The 24,391-nt window shown below is 42.3% G+C and overlaps 1 protein-coding gene and 1 non-coding gene across 3 annotated transcripts in view; both read right to left on the bottom strand.

Annotated features, from left to right (window-relative positions):
• Positions 1-24,391, bottom strand: part of Pcdhac2 (protocadherin alpha subfamily C, 2) — a 44,294-nt gene that overhangs the window by 2,878 nt on the left and 17,025 nt on the right. The window lies entirely within an intron of this gene.
• LOC115029935 (U6 spliceosomal RNA) lies at positions 14,714-14,820 on the bottom strand. Its single transcript, XR_003835496.1, has one exon. It is a non-coding gene; the product is annotated as a U6 spliceosomal RNA (small nuclear RNA).

The raw sequence follows: 24,391 nt of genomic DNA, 5'->3' as shown, positions 1-24,391 counted from the left end.
TGGGAAGAGTTTCCTGAATAACACAGCTATGGAAACTTACCTGGGAACAAGACAGGAAATATCCAAGCTTAAAGTAGGAAATGCTACTTTCAGTGGATTGATTGACCAGGTGCAAATTTATTTTTACTCTCTTGTTTGTTTGTTTGTTTGTTTGTTTGTTTGTTTGTTTTTAGTTTTTTGTTCTTTTGGTCTTTGGGTTTTTTTTTTCCCGACAGGGTTTCTGTGTGTAGTCATGACTGTCCTAGAACTTGATCTGTAGACCAGGGTAGCCTCGAACTCACAGCTCCATCTACATCCTGGATGCTAGGATTAAACGTGTGTGCCTCCACCACTTTGCTTATTTTTCCTCTTAATTCTGCCCAAACTATAAATGGACCATTTGAATTAACTGTCTGCCTTAATTCTATGGACAAAACAGAGATGAAATGGGAAGACATCGGGTATAGAGATTACTTCAAAGTAGAAGAGGATGAAATCTTGCTGTAAACCAAATCTATTTGTGTGGATAAAGTGTTCCAATTTCATCCCCAAGGCAAGCTTCCTTCCCCAGAGTGGTCACAGTCTATACACCAAGGCCACCAAGGCACATGCAAAACACTGTGGGACTACAGAGGAGAAAGTTGTTAATATTTTGGAGACGGTTATATGGGATTGTAGATGTAAAGTTCCGTTTGCTCTGAGCCTGCAGAAGATGACTATGGAGTCACAGAAGGTGCCCTGAAGTGTCAGAGTGACTTAGAAGAGAAGCCAAAGATGGGAAGAGAGAGGGATGGAAAGGTGACTCAAGGAGCCATGACACAGGAACCTTTGGACATCATGAGAGGGTTTAGGCACCCGGCTCTGCTTTTGGGGGGACTCACAGAAAGTTCAGTCAAATAACTTGATTCTGTTCCTCTGCATCTCAGGGTTGTTCACACCTGGTATTTCCATGCCTTACTTCCAACCATTTCCTTGGCGTCCCTGAGTGCTACTGCTTTGAACATTGTCCACACCAAGTTTGTATTATTATTTCCTAAACCAATAGTCGCCTTTCATTCCTATCCTATCAAACCTCTCAGAAACGCTTGTCACTTCCTTCTTGAAACAATGACTCATGAGTTCTTAGTTACATAGGAGAGTAATATATCCATGGAATCTTAGCATTGGTCTATACTTCTGTGACATGACAGATTAAGATGAAAGAGAGAGAGAGAGACAGAGAGAGACAGACAGAGAGAGACAGAGAGAGAGAGACAGAGAGAGAGACAGAGAGAGAGAGAGAGAGAGAAGCTTGATAGTGCATGTATTCCATATAGACATAGAAATACCAAAGGACTAGATAGTTCCCCAATAGATGGCTCTAAATCGAATTTCATAGGTTTCAATAAAGAGTAGTGAATTTTTAGACAAGTGACAAGACAAAAGAATAAACTTTTTTTTTCCCTCAAGGACAACAACTTAAATGGCAAATGGCAACTGGTTAGTTAGCACACGTTGTTACTATAGACTCAAGTCTAGGCCAAATCCAACATTAGCTATTTTCTGGTGGTTATATTTAGTTTTCCCTAGTGTCTTTACAAGCACTTTTCGTTTGTTTTTGCAAATCTATATTTTGCTTTTAGAAAAGCAAAAAAGGAGTCAGAGAGATTTTCTTCCTCTTCCATATTTTTTTTTTCCGAGACAGGGTTTCTCTGTGTAGCCCTGGCTGTCCTGGAACTCACTTTGTAGACCAGGCTGGCCTCGAACTCAGAAATTCACCTGTCTCTGCCTCCCAAGTGCTGGTATTAAAGGTGTGCACCACCACACCCAGCTGCCTCTTCCATATTTTGTGGATGTGTCCTCGGGTCAGCACAGAACACTCTCCTGACCTTCCTTCCTTTAAACCAGCTTGCTTTGCATGGCCCTCCTCACCTATGTCATTTGATGGATTTGGCCTGTGACTGTCGTCTCTATTTTATCTCTATCCTCTCTTTTTAGGGTCTCAGTCCTGTTTGGGGGCATAAATGACCACCTAAATATAATAATAAAGTCAAGCATAATGGCACAATCAGAAGGATGGAAAAGTTCAAAGACAGCCTGGACAATGTAACAAGTTCAAGGACATCCTTAAATTATCTCAAATAAATATAAATGTATAAATATGTACTAATGAGATACAGATTTTTACTTAAAGTTCCTATCCCTCTGTGCTTCAATCTCCTATATCCAACTGCCTCTTTGATGTCTCTACTTACAAATTTCAAGAAATTGCAAACTGGAAAAAACAAAATCTAAAATCAAGCTTTTGATTCCTCCCTTCCATTCCTGTCTAGTTCTTTCTGGTCTCAGCATACACCATCTCACTGTCCCTGCTGTTCAAGCCAGGATGTGCAAAAAGCTATGCTTTCCTTTATTGTCCACTCTACGATGCATTGCCAAGACTTATTACTGATGCCTTCTAAGTACATCCGACTCCCCCATGTCTCTTCTTTTTAGGATATCATAATCTATATAAACCAAAGCACCCCACCCCCACCCCCACCCCCTCTTTCCTGCTTCCTCTTGGTCCCTCTCTAATCTCCCACATTGTAGCCAAATTATCCTTATTCTTTCAAGTCCTCCAGTTTTAAAAATGGAAGTAAAATTCTTTAAAATAGAACTCAGATGAGATCACTTTTCCACTTAAAATTATTCAGAAACTGTCTGCTGCCTCAACAGGGGGAAAAAGACTCTTTCGGTATAGTTTATAAGAGCTGTGAATAACCTGTAATATGGTGTCTTTATTCTCCATCCATGCGGTTGTTTTGCCTCAAGATCTTGAAAACGTTAGGTAGATTCTGAAGGTGTAAGGTTTGCACTAAGCCTTGGGAAAATAAGATGTTTTCAGTGCAAAGCTTCTCCAAGATTCCAGACGTATCATAAAATGTAACAGTGACTTTAGAAGAGAAGCCAGAACCATCTCAAGTGATCTCCTTTTCATTATTCAAGAATTTCATTGAAAATTATTTTCTGTGTATGCATGTTTTGCCTGCATGTCTATCTGTGTATCATGCATGTGTGTGGAGCTGGAAGGAGCCAAAAGAGGTTGTCAAATCCCCCTGGAACTAGAGTTAGAGATGGTTATGAGTGTGCTGACTGCTGGGATCTGAACACTGAGTCTCTCAGCTGCCACTCTTAGCCACTGATCCATCTCTCTAGCCCTTCCCTCCACTCTTATGAACTCCACCATTCCAGTGTGTGATTAAATGTCTCTTCAGATATGTATTCTATAACCATTCGGGCCAAGCAGTACCCCCTTCACCCAGTAAAAGCTACTTCTGCAAGGTTTACAGAGGCAAGATATATAGACATAGATATGTTCACCAATATAACCAGTGCCTAGTATGTATGTGTGTGTATACATATATATATATATGACAGTGCTTAGAACTGGGAGAGCTGGATAAATTGTGAGTTAAGAGCAAGCAGGGAAGGGGGGACAGGAAGCATCCTTCTTTCCTAAACTCCTTTTCTCATAGCAGGATTCCCTTGGTAGGGTTAATGCTACAGCATTCCAGGGATAGGGCAAGAGATACTTACTCCAGCTCTGAGGCTAAAACTAATTTCTTTTCTATAAAATAATCCAATCTTCAGCTTAGTTCAGCCAGAATCCACCTGATTAATTTTCAGACACAGGCTCTGACTTTGAAAGAACCCCCCCCTAAAGAAAAGGGCGTTGGGGTGTCTCCATTTTTGCTTGAAACCCAAGGCCTTTCACATGCTAAGTAAGTGGTCTGCTGCTGATACACACCACCTGTCTCAATCTATCTTATCTTATCTATCTATCCATTTCTCTATTATTATCTACCTATTTTAGTTGAAGACAAGGTCTTGCCTAGCTGGGCCTCAAACTATTGTAGCCTAGGTTGTCCTTGAGTCTACATTCCTTCCTGAGTTTCCATTATAGCTGGGATTACAGGCCGGTGTCACTGTGCCTTTAAAAATAAAAACTTTAAAAAATGCAACTGGGGATTAAACCTAGGACCTTACACACACTACATAAACAATCTGCCACTGGGCTATAGTCTCAGCCCGGAGAAATGTTTTAAAACTGTTTAAAAGCCTTGGAATTGATGTCCATTACTAAGTTTCGGTACCACTGGAGTTTAGTTGCCCTTACAAAAGCCCAGAACAGAACATTGTCTGGCCACAGCCAGGACTCTACATAAGGGCTCTCTTGTAGTCACCCAGAGATCCAGAGCTCAGAGACAGCTTCATTCTGTGGCAGCAAAGGGCACTAGTGGTCCTGTGCACTGGCCTAGGGAAGCTTCGCAGGCAGCCAGCACGCCAGGAGCTAATTGACCTCTTTTATATTTCAGCAAGCCTTTGCTGGCTGTCTTGGTTTCTAACTGACTCAGCCTAAACTCTGAAGAGGCAGCCAGAGAGCTATTCAGGTACACTGTCCACATGTTCAGCTTCTGTGGAGCAGGCAGAGGTGTGGGTTCTCCAGTACTCCCCAGGCACAGTGCTGCATAACCTATTCTGGTCTCCTCTTGTAAGGCAAACACCTCCGAGGGCAGCAGCAGCATCTGCATTGAGACTCACTGAAGCGAAAGCTCAGCTCAAGGATCTGATGAGACAGCCATTCCTGGCCTCCTTCCTACTCAGATTTCTCAGAGCAAGGGAACTGCAGAGCCCTGGCTAGCTCTGCCTGCTAAATGTTGTACCTTTCAGGAAGGTCCAAGGATATGATTCCTCTTAAACATGATAAGAGGAGACACAACAAACTCCACCTGCAAGCCAGTCCAAGCAAATGGTCCACCAAGGAAATCTCTCTCCTTTTAAAGATCCCTCCTCTCCTCCTTAGAGTTCCCACAAGGCCCCTCCCATTCCTCCCAGGGACCAAGACACAGTCAATCAAGATCCAAAGAGCTGGAGTTCAAAGTCAGCCTGGACCACCTAGTGAGACCCTGCCTACCGTTTTTTGTTTGTTTGTTTGTTTGTTTGTTTTTTAAGTAGTAAAGGGCTAGGAATATAGATTTGTGATAGTAAATCATGTGTGCTTAAGATGCAGAAGGCAAGGCCCTGAGTCCAATCTCCAGTACACCCACTGCCCCCAAAATCCAAATAGGTGGATTTCTAAGATCCTAGAAAGAGGATATAAGAAATATCAAACCCACAGGAGTTTGGATCCTTAGGAAGAGCCATTCCATATATTCAGATGACAACTCAAGATTTAGAAGTTTTAGAAAAGTAGAATCACAATTATGAAAAAAAAAGTTTGGCTTTCTTTCTTCCTTCCTTTCTTTCTCTTTCTTTCTTTCTTTCTTTCTTTCTTTCTTTCTTTCTTTCTTTCTTTCTTTCTTTCTTTCTTTCTTTCTTTCTTTCTGGTCCTGGCCAGTTTCTTCACAACTTAAAAATTAGAACTGCATGCATTTTTCAAAAGTATAAATCTTCCCTTTTTACTTTAAAAACTGCTTTCCGGAAGTAGCTAGCTGGCAACTTCGTGTAATCCTATAATCCACTTGGGCACCGTCCAGGGGTCTCTGGGCAAAATTCCTCTCTCTCCTCTTTCATGCTAAGTCTGGCTGCATGGGTTCATGGCATTCTTCAGGGACTAAGAATGACTGGGGACTTAAAAGCCAGGGGAGGGTCTTTAGAAGTTGCGGTTCATGCCAACCCTGTAAATGTTTCCCCAAAGCCCCATGCTGAACTGCAGAATTAAAAGGGGGGACAATGAAGACTAAAAGAAATAGGTATTGCTAACATGTGTACCTGTTTTGTAGATGTAGGGCCTAAGGACCAATTTGGACACATGATTTACTAACCGGTGTGGCCTGGCACTAGAATCTAGGCAGATTGCAGAGGCACATTCTGAACTGTGTATCAAGGTCATTTGATAACGTAAAATATAATACATGTACGGGTGTTGTTACGGCTATCAGTTTTGTTTCCATCTTGGAGAGGCAGCGAGGCAGAGAGGCAGAGATGCAAGAGAGGCAGAGAGGCAGGCAGGGGCCTCTGAGCTAGAATCTGCTGAAAGAAACGAAGGTGGGGGAGGGGGTGAGGGTGAGGAGTCAGGAAAATCACAGCTCAGCCTCCAGGTTTCAGGCCCTCCCCCGTCTCCCCATTCATCCCTTTGTTACCATCTCTGGGATTCGGTGCTGAGGTTAATAAAGAGCTTCCAGAAAACCCATCATTGTGATTAAAGCCGAGGACTATCTTGCCAGACAGCACTTTGGAGCCTGCCTACCGCCCACTCTGATCTGTCAGTGCACCCAGCAAAGGCTATTAAATGATTACAGGCGCTTCCGGCCCAGCCAGCCAGCCAGCCAGCTCCCCTGAACTGTTCCTGATCAGGGGTGGGCTGCTGCTGCCGCTGATCCCCGCGGCTGAGGGAAGAGTCTGGTTACCAAAGGCTCGTCTGGGGTTTGCATGTGAGTATCCAGAGGCTCTGTGCTCAGTGCCACCCTGCCTTTCCCTCTCCCTAGCTGCTTCTGCCACCCGCGCCACAGACAGAGTCACTGCATTCTTTATGGCGGCCCTGATTTCCTTTGTGTCTTCTAGTTTAGTGCAATGGGCTCTTGCTCCAGTCCTGTTTTCAGAATTTAGCTTGAGTTTAGAATTGTATACATGCTAGTGCTTGACTAAAGGGAAAAACAAAAACAACAACAACAAATCTACACTCAAACTGCTGGAAAAAAACAAAAACAAACAAACAAACAACAACAACAAAACCGGGCTATAGATGGAAAACATCCCCTCTTCCTTACTTCCATCTTTACTTGAGTTTGTGGACTGCTGGAGAAGCACCGCCCCTCAGCTGCTGATCAATTGCTCAAACCTGCATCACGTTCGCAAAACTCAAAACTCTTCAGACAGAAGAGTCTGAAACCTGAGGCCTGTCCTGGATCAGAAAGACAAAAAAAAGACTACAACCACCTGGGGACCAACCAACCACATCCTTCATTTTCCTGCAGCTTCTTGGTTCTTAAAGTGGACACAGAAAAAAAAAAAAAAAACCATAAAAACAAATGCCAGCATCTATTTCCTGAGCTCTACAAAGCTTGAAACTTTGTTACCAAGATACCTAGCTACCTGGTGTAAATTACGGTGTTCCAGATATCTTTTATTATCTTCGGTCCTCGGTTTTCATTTGTAAAGTGGGTAATAATAGCAGTTGTTACGAAATTAAATGTAATTCTTCTTAAAGTGCGCCGGCCTGGCACAAAATGAAAACCCCATTAACTCTTACTTGTTAGTAAGAAAGAGAAACGGAAGATTCACTCGTTTATTAAAGGATTATTGAATTCTTCCCATGAGCTAGGCAGTTTATTTGTGCATTTTGCCAATGTGTATTTATTTGACTAATTTTAAGTTATTATAATTAATTAAATTTATTTAAATATGGATTTAAAATAATGTCTTATTTTTTCAGAAAAACATCTGAAGGCTTAAATTACAGCAAGTTGATTTGCTCTGAATCACACAGGGATTTGGTAATGAAGTTGAAAAGTCATTCTCTCGATGGCCCTTGGCTCAGTAGGACAATGACTTCTGCTTTAAACAGACACACCTTGGAAGCCTGGCAGTGTGCTGTGTGTGTGCCTGCATGCGTACGTGTGTGCGTGCATGTGCGTGTGTGAGTGTGTAGGGGTGGAGCTGCTCTAGATTCACAGGCCGAGCTTTTTGATCTCTGACTGGAAATCAGACTGGGCAAGTGACAGGCTGATTGCCAGGGGTCACCAGAAATGACACTCCTGGTGTTTCACTCTCTTTGGGTGGGATGAGATGATCTGGAAAAAGATTCTATGACTGTTTGGTGCCTCGGGCCACAGCTGGGCTAATTTTCAGTAATCTTGGAGCGGAAGAGAGAAATACAGTTGGCATATTTTTAAAGCCACAGCTCTCGCTTTGTGCCCAAAATAACTCTGCCATTTCTAGGTTAAGAGTATAAAGGCATCACGTGCTCCAAATCCCGATTCAAACATTGGAATGGCTGGTCTCATACCTTCCCACTTTCCTAGCTTGAAAAAAAAATCAAATCAAACTTCTTCCAGTGTTTTCCACAACACAGGCACAGCTCAAGCTGCCTGTTTTCTCTGTTTTATTTTCTGGCTGCTTAGGTTCTCTAGGATCTAGAAAAAGGAATTTCCCTTTATAGCATTTCTTCTCAAAAACCTTACTCCACACCCCTCCATGGCAGCTGACTATGACACCCTAAGGGATAATGCTTAGAATTCAGATGTTTCAGAATGGGGTCACAGATTTGAATAAGGACCTCATCCTCACTCCTCACATGCTGTAAAACCTTGAGCAGTCAGTCTCTTGGCTCTCTCAGTGCCTACCATTTTCATGTGCAAAACAAAGATGACAATATCCACCTAATGGGACTGTGAGCATTAAAAGAGACATGGCTCATAAATTACAGAGAAGAATGCCTGGCACAAGGAGACACTGCAATAAAGAATAATTATCATTAGTACAAATACTGCTGTTAGCTTATTCCTGTGGGCAGGACCTCCAAGAAATCTCTTTTTCAGGGACCCTCATGCCAGAGGGTCTGACCTTCTCAGGTGTCACTGAGGGTCACCTTTCCAGTTTAGAAGTGGCTGGGAGGGAGACAATGATTTTTCAAGGCCTCTGGAAATGATTGCCTAGTTAAGACTTGGAAGGAAGCACTCTAGATTAGGTATCAGTGGCCCTGGGATGCTGGACCGTAGTGACATGAGCCTTTAACCCAGCACTTGGGAGGCAGAGGAAGTCAGATCTCTGTTAGTTCTGGGCTAGTCTGGTCTAAAGAACAAGTCCTAGGACAGTCAAAGCCTTGGGTTCAAACATCAGAGCCACTAATCTTTCTTCTCATTTCTTCTATACTATTTCTATAACATTGCTTTGATGGTTTCCATCTGTAAAACAGATAAAATACCTTCTTCTCCGGAGCTTTATTACTTATGCCACTAAATATTTGTTGACAACAAAGTGGTCATTATAGCAGGCGATAAGGATGTGGATATGAGTTGGGAAAGTGAATACAGACAGGTGTCCTATTCTTGAAGAGTTACAATACAGTGAGAGATATAGGTGTGTATTTGAGTTTTACGGTAGAGTAACTGGCACAAACATAATGCTTGCCTTCCTACAGGAAGTGAAATAGTTTGTCATTTACAAGTAAATTCTCTCCTCTCTCTGCTCCAGGATTCTCAATGTATCTTAATAATAGCATTACTGTAAAGTTATGCCCTATGACAATCACAATTCTACTTCTAGAAATATACCACACATGGATATTGGTGAAAAATGTATAAGTCATATGTATAAAAATATGCAGATTGCATTGTTTACAAATGAAGATACTAAAGAAGAAAATAGGGTAAAAATAAATTGAATTATAGGCTACAACTTAGTACTACTTGCCTTATCAAAGAACAAAGTAGATCAGGGGCTGGAGAGATGGCTCAGTGATTAAGAGCACTGGCTACTATTCCAAAGAACTAGGGTTTACTTCCTAGCAACCACATGGTAGCTCACACATGCCATGCGGCAGTTCATAAGTGTCTGTGTAATTCCATTTCAAGAAGACCTGACATCCTCCCACAGACATACCTGTGGGTAGAACATTCATGTACATAAAATAAAATAAGAAATAAGCAGGTGTGTTTGTACTGACTTATGTACTCATTAAACACACAAACATATAAAAACGTATTGTAAAAAAATAGTGCTCATGAGTTGTACACTAGTATGCATAGCAAATCCCACTTTGATTTATGAAAATTACAGAACTAAATAAATGTTTTAAAGGTTTGATAGGGTGAACTCTAATGTAAACTACAGGCTGTGGGTGGTAAGGGTTAATCAGTGTAGTTTTATCCTCCTCTCTGGAGCAGAGCACCTACCCACAGTGAGGGATGATCATGCATGTGAGAGGGAGCGCCATCCTTCCTACTCTATTTTGCTGTGAACTGCTCTAAAACACGAAGCTTGTTAGCTGAGGCTGGTGCTCGCACACCTGTCTTCCCTGCACTCAGGAGGCACGAGACAGCAGGACCAAGGTTTAAAGTCCACGCTGGGCTACACAGCAGGTAGTGCTAGGTTAGTTAACCTTGCTACATAAAGAGACCCTGTATTAAGTAAGTAAATAAAGTGTATGAGAATATCCTGGGTGAGGAAACTCAGTCCCTAAAGGACATGCCTCACTTATAAGTAGATATTAGCCATAAACTACAGGATACCCATGCAACACTCCACAGACCCAAAGAAGCTAAACAAGAAGGAAGGCACAAGTGAGGAAGGACTTAGAAGGGAGAATAAAATAGTCCTAAGGAGCAAATAGAGGGAGAGAATTGCATTAGAGAGGGTATGGGGAAGGGACTGTGGGATTCAGGATCAGGTATGGAGAACGACTGGAGAGATGGGCCAATGGCCATGAGAACTAATAGAAATCTGCAACTGAGGGGGGTGGGGAGGTGGTGGGCACCTCCGGTACAAGACAGAGACCTGTGATAAGTGAGGTACCTAAGAATCAATGGGAGTGACCTTAGCTGTGACTCACAGCAGTGGGGATGCAGAAACTGAAGAGGCCACCTCCTGTAGCAAGGCAGGAACCCCAGTGGAGCTATCAGGACACAAACCTACCCACAAAACTATTGACCCCAAATTTATCCTGTCTACAAGAAATGCAGGCACTGGGGATGAGCAGAGACTGAAGGAATGGCTAACCAATAATGGGCCCAATTTGAGACCCATCCCATGGGCAAGTACCAATCCCTGACACCATTAATGATACTCTGTTATGCTTGCAGTCAGGAGTCTAGCATGGCTGTCCTCTGAGAGGCTCCACCCAGCAGCTGATTTAGATGCTGATACTCATAGCCAAAGAGTAGGTGAAGCATGAAGACTCTTATGGAAGAATAGGGAGAAGGACTGTGGGCCCCAAGAGGATAGGAAATCCATAGGAAGACCAACAGAGTCAACTAACCTGGACCCTTGGGGCTTTTTGAGTCTGAACCACCAATGAAAGAGCATACACAGGCTGGACCTAGGCCTCCCCACACATATGTAGCAGATATGCGGCTTGGTCTTCATGTGTCTCCCAAACAACTGGAGCAGGGGCTATCTCAAAAGCTGGTCCCTCTCCATGGGATGTTCTAGCTGGGCTACCTTGACTGGCCTCAGTGGGAGAGGATATGCCCATGGAGACGTCTTGATATACTAAGGAAAGGGGGATATCCAGGGCAGTCCCACCTGCTCAGAGGAAAAGGGATGAGGGAATGGGGAGAAGGATAGTGGGAGGGGTGACTGGGAGAGAGAAGGAGAGAGATGTAAAATGAAAACAAAAACAAAAAAACAGGACATAAAAACAAGCACACACACACATACACACAAATCCAAAAACTGGGGCATGTTATAAGGGACTTCTGAAATTTTATCTTTATTGTTTCTCTAAATATAAACTAAATATTAAGAAGACTTGTTAAAATAAAATACTACATATTTACAAAAAGAAAAAAACCTATTTGGAGGGTGTGCACAAAATTGCTAACATGGGCTGTTTTACTGAAGGAGAGTAGATGAGAGGCGTTTTTTTTATGCAAACAGCACCATATAGTTCAATATACATTAGCAATACAATTATATTTTATCTTTAAAATATTTTATGAGCATCCTGGGAGATGAGAGAATGAGGCATTGCTCATTGTTTTAGTTCAGCGAAAATTTTAATTCTCAAAATTCTTGTTTCTTTCATAGCAAGGATCTATTTCATACCTCGGAGTGCCTCATGAAAATGGGGAGGGGGTCGTTAAGAAATTAAGAGCCTCAAGGAGGATTTTAAGTATAGATATGAGAGAGAGAGTACAGCCAGAGTTACCTGGAAGAGTTCAGACCTGAGAGGAGAGAGAGGGGAAGAGCGAGAGAGAAAGAGAAGAGAACCAAGAGAAAAAGAGACCAAGGGCGGGCCAAGAAAGCTCAAGGCCTAAATGGCATGGTTATATAGGAATCAGAAGCTGGGGGAGGGGAGGCGAAATTCCTGGGCTGGAGAGGTTTAGGGTCCGCGGAGGGTTGAGAAGCACTGGGTGGAGCCACAGGTGAGCCCCGAAGCCAGGCACACGTTTTGGTATGCTAATAGACAACGCAGTTAGCTATTTCTCCCAGGTTTCTTTGGGACCTAACAGAGATGCCTTTCTAAGTGTGGAGGTCTGCGAAATCAGCCTAGCCTGTCTGGACCCAGAGCCCAGGGCTGGCTAGTATCCTCCTCCAGCCCAGTGGCAGTCTATACAGGAGTGTCGCTGCTCCCTGCCCAGTCCCACAGTGTGTGAGGGCACAATCATCCCTCCCACCCCTCACCAGTAAAGCATCCCGTGCCTTTGGTTGCTCTTTGAAACTTTCCCTCTTTCCCCTCCCCCTCACATCGCAATCTGTGCTTCTCAGAAGCTGGCAGCTATCCCAGGCTCCGGGTTGCTGTGTCACTTCTCAGCCTCAAGCAACCATTTCTAGACAAGTAGTGATATCTCTGCATCGAGGACATAAAATGGAGACTCTGTCAGAATACCACAGTGACAAGATGACAGGAGCATGGAAGACCTTCACCAACATCACCACCTTGACCTACACACTTCAATCACCGCCATTTAATCTGGTAAAAATATTTCAAAGTCTACTTGAAATAAAAATATTTCAAGGCACTGTGGTATTTTAAACTGAATGAAAATAATTGCTGGTAGCATTTAAATTTTTTTTAATTTTTTTGTTTTTGTTTTGTTTTGTTTTGTTTTGTTTGTTGGCTTGCTTTTGGTGGTTGACACAAAACCATCCAGAGCAATGTTCATGTATTGTAGTTTCCCTTGTTTTACATATTATTGCACAATTTGGTAACACAAAAGAGACTTTGGCACTGTGAGGTTTACTAAATGGTGGTAATACGAAGTCAGCTTTAAACATGCCTGTCTTCATGATATACACTCTCTCAGATATGATCACACCAGGTCCCCCTCAGGACACTCTCAGTCCTCCGGTCCTGTGTGTGACTGTGGGAGAATGGAAGTGGAGGTGAGTTCGTTTGTCTCTCCTTTACTTCCCTATCTGTAGACATCTAAAGTTCCCAACTTGGTTTGAGGGAGGAAAACGACTTTTCTTGTTAGCTTAGTAACTCATAAAAGCATTTTCTAAAAACAAACTTGGAGGTGGGGCGGAGCTCCACAGCCAGATAAGTAAACTACCAGTTTTGTTTTGTCATTTATTTGTTTGTTTTGTTATTTTATGAGAGTATTGAAGGTCCTACAAAATCTGGCTTACTTTGCTTTTCCATTCTGATTTCCTTTTCACTTTCCTACCCTGTTCACCACGGGCGTGCATCGTAGTCACCAAGATTATTTATTTCCCTTTATTCTTTTTTTTCATGTATTGTTTCCTTTGCCCGAGATTCTCTCCCTCTCTCATACTTTCCATTCCACTATATCATCATATTAAATGCCAAGTAACACCAGACATGGTCTCTAGATTCTCAATTTCATCTTCTAGGCTCCAGACATCCATCACTCATGGCTTTAGAGACAAGATTTGTGTCTTGCAAAAATAATTTGGGGGAATCCTCTCAGAAAAGATGGACCAACTCAGCTGACTTATATAAAGCTTGACCTGAGTACAACAGAGTCAGACATTCTGGACTGCCCCACCCTCACCTCACCCGCAATCAGCCCTGCCCATGCCTGACCAGGCTGTTTTAATCACATGGCACTGTCATACTTCTATCTTTACACATTTCTGTTCCACAGTGTATTGTGACTATTATTTATTTTTACACTCATAATTATCATTAAATATTACATATTTAATATTTTAATCATATCAGCTGGATTAGAACCTGGTCTTATACGAGAGCATAATAAATGGTGGGTGATATTAGAGAAGGGTCCTACCAAACTCAATATTGAAACTAAGCCAAGGAAAGCACCTCTAGCAAGAATTCCATGTCTCCATCTGTGCTAGGGCAGTGGAGGATAGAAAGAAAGAACAGGAGTAAATGAGAATTTTAAAAAGAAAACTTGATGCCAGTGACCAGCTATGGAATTATAGCAGCCTGCCTGGGCCTCAGTTGGTGTAAGTATCTTCCTAGTGCCTTTCAAACAGCCACTTAGAGGCTATTATGCTGGAGGCAAGGTTGTGACCCTGAGTGAGAAAGATCACAGAAGCTAATGTCCACCTCTAAATCCCTGGATTCAAAGGTAACACATCAAAAGAGCCATCCTCCCCAAAGAAATTTCCCAGAGGTCATTACGTGGAATCAACTTATTCTTGGTCTAACACAAAGAAATTGAAGTGACAAGAACCACAGACTGAACAGTCCCACGACACTCAGACCTCAGCGACAGCACTGGACTGACATCTCAGTGCCACTCAGAACACACAGGGATGCTGCTCCTCAGGAGGCTCTGTAAGGGCTCCAAGGCCTTATCACCATCAGCACTGGGAGGAGTCACCTGCTCTCAGAGAGGCTTTTCAAGTGCCTTGCCTATTACATCTTAGAAGAAACTGGTGTTGAGTTAGGTTCTTATACAAGGTACACCTAAGAAACAAACAAACCCCAAGATACATGTGAACCCAGAGAGTTACGTCCCAATTACCCCACTCCCGTCTTTAACATAGGAAACCTCTTTGAGGAAAACATGGAAAGTTAAGGAATACTGGATAATGCACTTTCCATCCTCAAGATCCCAGTGTGCACACACATGGATCAAGTTCTTAATTCTTCTGCTATTCTTTTCTTTTTTAAAAAAAAAATATGGAACGCTTCACGAATTTGCGTGTCATCCTTGCGCAGGGGCCATGCTAATCTTCTCTGTATCGTTCCAATTTTAGTATATGTGCTGCCGAAGCGAGCACCTGTTATTCTTTAAGTAAGGCCTGATTGTACCTTTTCTTCCTAGGCACAGGTGCTAGAGGCAGACAAGACAGGCCATGTGCATTGTTCCCTGGCATCACTTCATGGATAGTGACTTTTTTATTCGCCCCATGATTACTCTTTCAGAAGAGCTTTTGGGTGATTCAGAGCATGTCTTCTCCCAACCCTTAGAACGAGGTTCTTAAGCCAGGTGCATACCAGTCAGCATTAAGCTTTAGCATGGTAATGTGGTGGGAACTAGTCCTCTTGTGTCCAGAGAGGAGAGAGTGCTCACCAGATCGGCCTTTCTATCCTGTGGGTGATGTGCTCTGGAAAGAACTAGGAAGAAAGAGACCTTTAACTCTACTCCTTTGTCTACAGTTCCTAGGAAATAACTGTTTATTCTATTGGGGGAAGGGAGTAGGGAAAGTCTGATTCTAAATAGACTGTGCCAAGTATCTGCAGTCAGTGTATTCACGATATACCTTACCTAAATTCTCTTTCTTTATTCTCTCCTTGAACTTGTAATGAGTAATCAATCAACCAGGATAGCTCTCCCCACCAAGGGAACTGGATACCTGGTTTTTGTTTTTGTTTTTTTTCATCCCTTTCATTTTGGAAATTGGAGGCCCTGATAGTATTCTACAGATTATTTTTGCCAATAACAACAATACTAACTTTGATCATTCAGCTCCTTGCATGTGCTTTTTACATTTTATATATTTATATATGTTCTATTGTATTGTATAATGTAGGGGTAGTGTATGCTCCAGGTGAACATGTGGAAGCAAAAGAACAACCCTGCGGAGCTGATTCTCTCATTCCACTTCCATGTGGGTTCCAGGAATCCAACTCGGGCTGCCAGGCTTGCAAGGCAGGCATTTCACCTGCTGAGTCATCACACCAGCCTTGCATCTGCTCTTAATTCATTAAGATTTGGAGAGTAAAGACGATTAAATATTCCCAACTAGAGGTAGGGCAATTGGTAGCTCTTAAAAAGGATTTAAAATCATGTTCCTAATATGTATCTTAATTTACTTTCACCTTTATTAAACTATCTACATGCACACACGTGCACACACACAGCCACCTCTGCTTGGACACCAAAGATCCTGTCATAGGTAAAATGATGTGCCCTTTCTCAAAGAGGACCTGCAAGTGTGTTATATTGCATGATAAACGTGATCTTAATCCTGTATGATTAAAGATCTTGAGATAGATTGTACTGGATTAGCTAGGTGAGCCCAGTGCATTTACAGCATCCTTAGAAATGAAAGAGAGATTGATTTGCAGATGCTAACGCTGCTGGCTTTGCAGCTGAAATAAGGACCCAAATGCTTAGAAATGCAGGCAGCCTCTAAAAGCTGCAGAGTGTAAAAACATGGGTCTTCTTATTCTTTTAATGACTTTTGAGACAGGCTCATGCTATACCACCCACCCTGGCCTGCAACTCCACATTTTCCTGCCTAAGCCTCCCAGTTGTTAGAATTGCAGTGTTGGAATAACACCTGTGTGCCTCCATGCCCAGCTTTTGGAAGTCCTTCTAGAGAGCCTCTAAAAAGTACTGTAGCCCTTCCAAGTCCATTATATTAGCCAGTGAAGCCTATTTTGAGCTTCTGATCTTCAAAAGTGATAATCAAGTTATATTGTTTTAAACTACCTATTTTGTGTTCATTTGTTGTGATCTTTGGATACAGAAGTATAGTTTGTACCCTAAGGCAGAATGATGCTGTTACAAATGACTAAAAACATAAAAGTGGCTTTGGAATTGGGCATTGGGTAGAGTCTGGAAGAATTTTGAGAGACAGGATAGAAAGAGCTTCAACTACTTTAGAGAGACTGGTAATAGAAATGGGTACTAATGATTCTGCTAGAGAAGACCCATAACGATACAGGAAACATGATAAAGTAGTCCTTTCCTAGAGAATAACTAAATTCTTGTGAATATACTATTCATGCAAATATATACATTGAAAGTGCCTGGTGTGGGGCTCAGATAGAAATACAAAACATGTTATTGGCAATTGAAGGAAAGTGGGTCCTTGCTTTAGTGCCTTGAATACACCATGATTTAGCCCCATTTGGGACTTTGAGATGCTTTGAGATATCTTAAGGCACAAAATTTATGTGAACTTGTGATAGAAGTAACATGAAACCAGTACAGGCCACTGTAGCTGGCCGAGAGCTCAGGCAACAAACCCTTCACCTGCCACACGGGACATGACAGGAACATGGTGAATAAATAGGGTTTGGCAGCAGGAAGACATGGGCTGAAATGCCTTCTTGGCACTGTATTCGTTAAAGAATTCAATACATTTTTCTTAAGCATTCACTGGTGTGTGTAAGCCTTTGACTTGACACTGAAAATACAAAAGTCAGCAAAACCCTATGATCAGCTGCATGATGTAAGGAAATCACTTACTTCTCCTAAGCCCCCACTTCCTTCTTTGAATCATGGGAATGATAATGCCCTTCTCTCTTAAAGTTGGGTAAGGACTGGAATGATGTTGCACAGAGACATTAGTTTCATCCCTAGACCCAGGCTTTAAAAAAAAAAGTCAAACACGGTGTTGCACTGAGGAGGCAAAGGCAGATTGAACCTTAGAGCTTGCTGGCTAGTGAGCAAGCTTTATCTGCTTGTCGATAAATAAAACTGGGAAGTGCAAAGCACCTGACAAATGACACCTGAGACTGTCCTCTGAGTTTTCCCCTACACACACACACACACACACACACACACACACACAGAGTTATTTAATTATGGAATGCCTGGGGAATGCTTCTCTCACAGTCTTTAATAAATAGTAGATATTGCTGTTAAATCTTTCTCTTGTTCTAAAAGACTGTCTCTATAGTACAAAAGACAATGGTTCAAGAGTTAAAGACTTTTAAGAGCTGATCAACAAAGACCTTCCTATTAGTGCATTCACTGGGAAAATCTCCTTAGGGCTGTTTTTTGTTTGTTTATTTGTTTGTTTGTTTGTTTGTTTTTGTTTGTTTTGTGGTTTAGTGTTGAGTTTTGTTGTTGCTTGTTTCATTTTGTTTTCCTAGTAAGAGAACTGGGAATACAGCTCAGTTAGCAGAGCACTTGTCTAGCAAGCACCATGGGAGGAGTTCTATCTCCAGTCCTAGGAGAAGGCAGAAGGCAGGGGCCAACCTTCCTAGTAGACTTTGGCAAAAATGGGGTGGGGAATTGTGTTCTATGGCTTATCAGTAAACTCACTGATTCAAATGTATCTTCCTTATTGTGTACACATCCAGTGATCTTCTCCACCCAAAATCTAATCTCTATTCATGCAGGTTGGTGAGCATCTATTCTAAGTTGCTCACTTGGCATTCATCTGACTCCAGGTAATTATGGGAGCAGAAATGGAACACATATGCTCTTAAGCAACACAGTCTATACCGTAGAGTTAGAACAAAAGCAAAAAAGGAAAACAGAAGACCTAGAAAATATCACTTCATTACTTAGTTTTGGCCCAGCATGGCATGTGAGCTCTGGACAGAGTTGGACATAAACTCGATATGCTGAAATTTCTTGAATCATCAACACTGACCTTGCTTGTTTAGAATTTTGTCTACAAAGCAACCCTCACTCATTTTTCATTTTTAAGTCTTTATTTTAAAACGTGTGATGGCACCTGTGATCCAGAGACTAAGGGTTTGGAATACAGCAGGTAAAAGGTGTGGCTCTAGTAATAACAAACTTCTCATTGTCTTTTTTCTCTTGTGGACCCAAATCTGGCCATCCAAAGGTACTTCTTCATACCTCAAATTTCAGTGGTTACACCTCTTAGATATATCTTCTACAAAGCTCTCAATTTAAACAAGAACCCAAACATCCCTTTTCGTGATTTCCTTTGGTAATATCACCTCTACTACTAGCCCCTCCCATCCTTGACCTGGTCCTCTTCTTAGAAGGTAGACAAGATGGTTGCTGAGGAAGTACTTGGCTTCAAGACTAGATTAGGGTAGAACAGCATCTATCTCTGCTCCCTACCCTTCTGCTGATAGACAGCAAGGAGGCTTCCAATGCCAAGGCAGAATAAATCCCCTCCACAACCCACACACTCACTTCCAGCAACTGGAACCCTCATGAGCCTTCCCTAGAGACCCCTGATCTACAGTCAACATTTGACCTGAATATGTTTCTCCAGATTAGGCAGTGACCTTCTCAACTGCAAAGCTGACTGCTTCTATGAAGATGATTTTTTCAAGTTCCTTTGACTGACTGTCTCCAAAAAATTCTTGCTATAAAAGTCCCTTACTATCACCGAGGCAAGCTTTAGTGTGTAGCTTGCCAGTGTGGGTGAGACCAAGGGCAAGACCTCTCTGGAACTACAACACTTAAAGTAATTATGAATTGTCATGATAATTCTACTGTAAGCCAGGTCAGAAGTAGACTTTTCTTGTTCAAGTGCCTTCCAAATAGGAGTTCCCAGACTCTTAATCTAAACAATCCTGGTGATCTTCCTCACAAAAGGAAACATGGACTCCACCCTTCATTTCCCCTTCCTCACAAAGCTTTCAAACAACAAGGCAGCCTGCTGTCTTTAGTCTTTGTGCTGCTGAGACAAGTGGAAAATTGATGAATTCTCCCTTTCTTGGGCTTTTTATGACACTGGGAACTCCCTAGCAGAAACCTGACTCAGACTGTTGATAATGGGCTTTAAAAGCCCACAACAACAGAAAAAGTGAATATCAAGACCTAGATGAGTATTTCAGAAATCCTGTTTCATGGGGTTTTGTTGTTGTTGGTTGGTTGGTTAGCTGGTTTGGTTATTTTGCTTTGTTTTGAGATTGAGTCTCACTATATAACCTGGCCTGAAACTTAGTATATAGACCAGACTGGCCTTGAACTCCTGATGATAATCCTGTGTCAGCCCTCCTGAGCGCAAGGATTACATGTGTGTATACAACAGCTGGCTCTCCACACAACCAGTGAACAAAAGAAGACTACAGAGTATGATTTTTCACAAACATAGTCAAAGTTGTCAGGAAGAAGTTCTTCAAGGACCATACTCTATTGCTCCAATGTAGTCAACATATTAAATGGATCTATGACAACCAGAGAAGCTATAATGAGGTTCTGTTCCTTGCCCAGCATTCCTTGCCCAGCATTAGCCTGTGTCTTTGCATCTGTGGGTTTCTAAGGAAACTTTAGCTCTTCCTCTCTTCACTGTGCATGCCAAGAAGCACACATTGATAAGAGCTTGGGTAATTTCCATGAGACTTAGAGTATCCTTTTGAGGACAACTGAGAAGGAAGAAGTTCTTTTAATACATGTCATGATTTCTAACCTTGATGGTGTCTGACCTTGAGCTAGCAACTCTGGAAAAACTAGTATGAGGAGAAATGTACAGAAAATACAGGGGGTATAGAACTATCACAGAAACTACTATTATACATGAGAATTTTTAGAACATCAAGACATTCTCAATTCCATCTTTTTACCTACACAGTCAATAAAAATGGAAGGTGCCGAGTGTCCCTCCAAGTAAGAGATGAAGAAAGGACACATAGACAGAGGCAGCAAAGACTTAAGCTTCCTGGCTTCTCCTAGGATAGTTTTTCTTTCCATATCACCTTGATACCTCCCTCCAGACCAGGCCAGAACCAGCAAGTCTTTGTGTATCATGAGCTACATGGCAAACTTCTACAAGCATAATGGGCTTTACACCCCCTGAAAATGAAATTGCATCTTCTAAGGGTTTGCTTCCCCCACCCCGCTAGAGATCACTCACTACAAAAAGCTCTTTTCCTGGGATGTCAAATGGAAGGTGACAGTGGAGGACACAGAAAAGAGCTGCCCTACTCACAAGATCCCTGAACTCATTTTTTTTCTTCCTAATAAGGATATGCACACACCTACCAGGACTGGCATTGCCATGACAACAGCTGAAGTCCAGGGTGAGCAGGTTAGTAGAACAGCATGCTTTCTAAAGTCTTCCCAAAGGGCCTGAGGCTGCACTCACTCATGAGACATAAAAGATGTTGACAGTGCTCCTAAATGGACTCCAAAAAACTTAGCGGACATGGTTTCTTTGGGAGGAGTGACTAGGGACGGAGTCTATATTGAGTCTTTCCTTGGGGACTTGGCTTGGTTAGAAAGGCAAAAATCTATAAAATGAATAAGAACTGGATCCCCCTATAAAACTAGGACACATAACCATGTACATTTCCTGCCGAGTAGAGATGTGACAGAACAGGACAAAGGCAATCCTACAAGGAAATACAGAGATAAGCACTTAAAATTTCAGTGGCACAGCCTCCCCACAGAGACTACTCAGAGAACCTCAGGTCTACATTTTGAAAGTAAAAAAAGAATAGACTCATCTTTAAAAAAAAAAAATCTAAGAAATCATAAAAATAGCTGTTCTCTCACTAAATTTGTTTAGACTCCTTAACATGTGAGTGCCATTCAATTACTGTAATGACTTCCTAAGGAAGACACTACTCTTATACCCATTTCTCTGAAAAAGAAACTGAGTATAGAAAGGCCCGAGGAGCATACAGCACAGCAAATGTCGCAGGAAGCTTACTCTGGGTCTGCAGCTCCAGTGCTTGGCAATTATGTCTTGGGTCTGGGAAAAGCCCCTGCTTCCCACAAGAATCATAACAGATGGCTTCCACACACTTGCTGAGCCCCTAAACATACTAGGCAACATCAGAAATATTTACTCCAGCCCAATGCATCTTTGCTGTTACTAATTTGTGATTTTGGCACTGGGGATTGAGCCCGGGGGCTTCCCACATGATAAGTAAATGCTCTAACTCTAAGTTACATTCTGTTCACTTTTTATTTTAAGATAGCATCTCCTTATGCTTGCCCAGGTGGCCTTGAACTTGCAGGCCCCGGTTAGCAGCTCCTAAGTAGCAAAGATCACAGACCCGAGTCAACAAACTCATTTCTATAAGGATTCCTAAATTTAGGGTGTGTTGAGATCACATGGAGAGCTTGTCTGAACATTTCTAACAAGTCCCTAGATGTTATTGGTACTCTACACCAGGAAGTGCATGTTGCAAACCACTGCCTAGTACCCTGAGTTCTCTAGCTAATAAGCCTCATTGCCTTAGAGCCTATCCCACCCAATTAATCTTTCACTGTTTAGTTCCAGGTCCCCCAGGACCTTGCTTCAGAAGCTATGATGTTATCTTTGGCAGAGCTCTGTGCCTTGGAATTCCCTGGGCTCTTGGTAAATAGAGAGAACAGTTATTATCCTCTGTTATCCATGGGGGATGGACTCCAGGATCATCACAGACAACTGATTCAGTTGATGTTCAAATCACATATAAAATGGTGTAGTGTTTGCATGTAATATCACAATCCTCCTGTGTAGTTTATATCAACCCTAGATGAGTGGTAATGCCTAATACAATAAAAATGCTATGCAGGTTTTTACCTTGTACTATTTAGGAAAGAGTGACAAGAAAAAAAAATCCCTGTACCTATCTGGTACAGATATATTTTTATCACATATTTTCTATTTGTGGTCGGTTGACTCCATGGACCCAGAACTTGAAGATTTGCTTAGATTTCCCACTCTAAAATATTTTTATTGCTGCTTTTTCTTTTTAACTGTGGTTATTTTGTTTATAATGTGTTTTTCCAGAGAGTCTCCCATGTAGATTAGGTAGGCCTGAACTTGAGACCCTGCTACCCTGCCACATAGCATCTCTTGTGCTGTTGTGTGCACTATCATATCCAGTTTGCACACGTCCGGTAAGTTTTGAGAGTCTATGAACTGTATAAAGAGGAGCCTTGAACAACTAACTATTAGAGCAGCCTGACCTACTGCAGACAAACAGGCAGGACCCATCTTTTTTAGAGTCCCTCAGGATTCCCTCTAGGAATTAATCACAAGAGAACGTTAATTAAGACTTTGTTGGAAGCTGGGCAGTGGTGGCGCACGACTTTAATCCCAGCACTTGAGAGGCAGAGGCAGGCGTATTTCTGAGTTCGAGGCCAGCCTGGTCTACAGAGTGAGGTCGAAAACCAAAAGAAAAAAAAAGACCTTGTCAAGGCATTCACCCAAAGTTAAAAGTTGCACACCAGTGCCTAGCCTTTTAATGTCCCTGCCTCTAAAACGCATTCCTCCATCCTTGCAGAGGCTGTAACTGTATTTTGTGCATTCACTGTTTAGCTAATTTTCTCTGTGCTCAATCTCAAGGGAAGCTGGAGGGAAATAAGGAGACATGTGATCCAGGTCTGCTTATTACAAAAGGCAAGACTGGAGAACAGGGGCCAGTAATCAGAATCACCCAATTTAATGCCTGACTTGTTTATCCTACAGAAAACATCACCTGTAATGCCTCCATTGAGCCCTTCAGAATATAGCTTCTTTACCCCAGGCTTCTGAAGACTGTGAAGTTAAATGAAGAGCTTACCAGCAAAGCAGAAGGATTAAAAGGAAAAACAACTGCAAGAGGCACACACATGAGTAAAAAGCAGTGCAAAGTGGGTCCATGTTCCTTTATGCCCCTGGTCACGACCACTCTGGAGTTGGCATAAAGGGACGGTCAGTGGCAAGACACAGGAAGAGCTCAGATACAAATGGAAGAAGCCACAAGCACAAGAAAGAAACCTTCCAGAAACAACTGCACCTTCACCATAAAGCACATGAAGTCAGTGAAAAACAGGCTTTGTTTGAGACTGAAAACCAAGCTTGGGGAAGCATTTTCCTTTTCTTCAAGGAGCAACGAATAAAGGCTCCTCTCCCCGTGCCCAGGAGTGTAGCGGTGGGAGACTCAACTCTACGGATGTTGTAACAATCCAGATAACCTCAGAGGACCTGTATCTGGACCTACAAATGGGAACTACTGGATTCTAACCATCAGGTCATCAGTCAAAGCCAGATAGTAGATTACAAGCCATGAAATTATTTCCCCCCAAACATGAGTAACCTGACTACATATGCGTTGATGTTCCATGCCAACCACTGCGATGCATTTAGGCACTTGGTTTTGTGCAGTCAGTAAGTAAGCCTGACACTGGAATTCAGCTCAGCTCTTATTCTAAATAATAATATTAATCTTTACACCATTCCTCTTCAAATGACAAAGAACACAGTGTGAATTCTAACGCCTCCAAGTACAAAGGACATGGCAGAAGGCAGAGGACAGCCCTTTTATCTTTTGTGTAATTGGTGTGGAGGTGTTTCAAAGAGCATAGTTAGGTCACCATGGAATAACTGAAAAAAAAAAAATGTGAGCCTGACCACTCCATGAGGGTCATGGGGCATGTATCAGCAGCCAGTAAGGGAAGAGAGCAATGGAGAGTCTTCACCTATCTCCATCAAAACTATGGATCATGAACAGTTGGGCAAAATGATCTCCAGACTCCACCCCTGTCTAAGAAGCTGTTGGCTGTGGATAGATAATGGGAATATTCTTTTCCTGGAGGATGTGGTAACTGATAGATTTCCCAGTCTCCAGTGCATGGCCCCACACCCATGCATATATGGGCAGCACTAACAGGACTTAAAGGGCTGTCAAAACAAATGCCATGGAGTTAGGGGGATAGAGGGAAAGTTGGAAGGGGTAGATGGAGATTAAATAGGATCATATTCACTA

Source organism: Mus caroli, unplaced genomic scaffold, assembly GCF_978045245.1.
Source record: "Mus caroli unplaced genomic scaffold, Mus_caroli_1 scaffold_19, whole genome shotgun sequence".
Classification (NCBI taxonomy): Eukaryota; Metazoa; Chordata; class Mammalia; order Rodentia; family Muridae; genus Mus; species Mus caroli.
This window is presented reverse-complemented; position numbering and strand designations above follow the sequence as displayed.